General features: G+C 42.0%; 1 protein-coding gene across 1 annotated transcript in view; it reads left to right on the top strand.

The window, feature by feature from the left end:
- The first annotated feature begins 1,766 nt into the window (after positions 1–1,766).
- LOC125047487 (secretion-regulating guanine nucleotide exchange factor-like) overlaps positions 1,767–2,500 on the top strand; it is a 28,877-nt gene continuing 28,143 nt past the window's right edge. Inside the window, exon 1 of the mRNA XM_047645711.1 lies at positions 1,767–1,887. The gene's annotated coding sequence lies outside the window, so the exon portion shown is untranslated. The remainder of the gene's footprint in view (positions 1,888–2,500) is intronic.

The raw sequence follows: 2,500 nt of genomic DNA, 5'->3' as shown, positions 1-2,500 counted from the left end.
CGTATCCTTAACGAAATCCTAATGACGCAAAAGGTCAACATTAACCTACGAGACGCAGTTTCACCTCCTCATCTCTCGTTCGTTTTTCCATTTCTTCAGCGCCGCCGTCACCCTTTTTGATGCGTTCCGTGCGGGGGTTTGTGTGTGTGTGTGTGTAAGCGACCTACCAGCACATCCACCCGTTCGTCCTTGTACCCTCTCCGCCGCCCCTCTTCCCTTCCTGCCCACCCACACACAAACGCCTGCTTGAGCGCTCCTGTCCGAGTGCTTGAGCGTCTGTCTGTCTGCTTTCCTGCTCGCCGGACCGCTTATTGAATAGCGCACTCCTTTTTCGTATATCTTCCGATTGCTTGTGTTCGCTACTCTGGCTTTGTTTGTAACTGTGCATGGATATATACCGCTGCCAATGCACTTTCCTTTCACATGTCCACTTCATAGTATACTTATGCTCGGCGTCCTTATTTCTTTCATTATGTTTGAAGTCCATGCAGAGTGCGCACATACGTATTTATGTACACAAAAACATCTAGAGATATAGATAGATATGTAGATAGAGATTTACATATATAAATATATGTATGTATATATGTATGCATGTCTGTATGAATAAATGCATTTTTAGATTTTAATTCACCGCGCAAACGCCTTACTGATGGACTGTCATTTCAATCTCATTCTCCGAAATGCCTTCCAAAGAGCCAGAAATTAATTTCTATCCAATCTTTATACATACCTCTTGGTGTTACAGGATAACTACAAATACTAAATCATGCATCTGAAAAGCAAAGCAAAGGTCCTGAAAACGATGTTATTTCCGTGATTCCTTGCAATGTACAGGAGAAATTTGGTAGCGCACATCCGAGTTGTGATTGCATGAGTCCGTGAGCTGTGCTGTGGCCATGGGGCGGGGCTGCCGGCGTGCACGCGGCCCGGCTTTCCTTTGCTCGTGTTGTTCTCTCCTCCTGCTCGGTGCTTCGCTGCTGTGCCGCCTCCACCCCCCCCCCTCTCTCTCTCTCTCTCTCTCTCTCTCTCTCTCTCTCTCTCTCTCTCTCTCTCTCTCTCTCTCTCTCTCTCTCTCTCTCTCTCTCTCTCTCTCTCTCTCTCTCTCTCTCATTTCTCTGTTCCCGCTTTGCCGTGTGCACTGTCTTTGAACTTGGCTCGAAGTATAAGCACGGGCAAGTGGCGAGAGTTGCTGCAGCTAAGGCTGAGTAATCGCAATCGCAAGGAACAAGATTCAGGACAGATTATTGAGTAATTGTGTGTTTATCAGGTCGGCTGCCGGTGCCCTCAAATATCAAGTCTCAATAGATGACAAGCTCGACGGAGCCTGTTGTCTTGTTTCTAGGATCAGCTCTGTCTGAAGGCGAGTTACTGCGGAGAGAAGTGAGAGAAAATTTCGAGGTAACTTGATGATGGTTGTTTTGGCAAGATGGGTTTATGTTGTGAGCGTCTTGGTCGAGTTCTCATATTTTTCTCCTCCTTTTCCTTTCTGAACTTATTTCCATTGCTCTTCTTTGTTCTTTCCTCCTCCTTTTTCTTTTCCTCTTCTACTTCTTTTCCTTCTCCTTCTTCTTTTTCTTCTTCTTCTTCTTCTTCTTCTTCTTCTTCTTCTTCTTCTTCTTCTTCTTCTTCTTCTTCTTCTTCTTCTTCTTCTCCTTCTTCTTCTTCTTCTTCTTCTTGTCCTCCTCCTCCTCCTCCTTCTTTTTCTTCATCTTTTTTCTCCTTCTTCTATTTCTTCTTCATATTCTCCTCCTCCTCCTCCTCCTGTGCGGCAGTACATATGATCAACGAAATGTTAACATGAAATTTTGCGATGATGACTTTTACAAATAAGAAATGCCTTTTCGAAGTTGGCCATTCCAGCTACTCAACAGTTTTACTACCCAGGTAAGATTATTCAACTGCCATTATTTTTTTTTTTTTTTTTTTTTTTTTTATCCGATGAGGTTTCACCCTATCTACGTCTGATTTCACTTTGCACTCACGCATGTCTCATCTGCTTGTAAAGGAAAAACAAATTCAACGTTCTCATAATGTGTTCTCTTCGTGAACATATATCTTCCATGTGTATATATATATATATATATATATATATATATATAAATACACAAATATTCAAGAGACAATAATTTAATAAACCATATACCATGTAGAACTTATTGCCTTTACGTCTATCAAAAAACAGTCCTCGTTTCCTGCTTGAATCTTTACTTTTCTGTCAAGCGCATCTCGCATTATCATCGCTGTAGCGTCTGAGAAGTGATCAGTCTTCTAAATTGAAGAAGTTAATAATAATGAGATGGGAGAAGAAATGGGCGCATGGGGGCGGTTAAATTCTTAATAGGCCTAACGAGACACATGTGGATCTTGAGACGAGAGCTACGCACGTTTTCCCGTCGTTTTATCTTGGTGGGATTTTTTTTTTTTTTTTTTTTTATTATGTCCGTTGTAAGAGATGCTGATTCTTTTCGGTGATATGCATTTTATTTTCGTCGAAATG

This window comes from Penaeus chinensis, chromosome 41 (genome assembly GCF_019202785.1).
Source record: "Penaeus chinensis breed Huanghai No. 1 chromosome 41, ASM1920278v2, whole genome shotgun sequence".
Lineage (NCBI taxonomy): Eukaryota > Metazoa > Arthropoda > Malacostraca > Decapoda > Penaeidae > Penaeus > Penaeus chinensis.
Note: the sequence above shows the minus strand (reverse complement) of the source record. Positions and strands in the feature narration are given on the sequence as shown.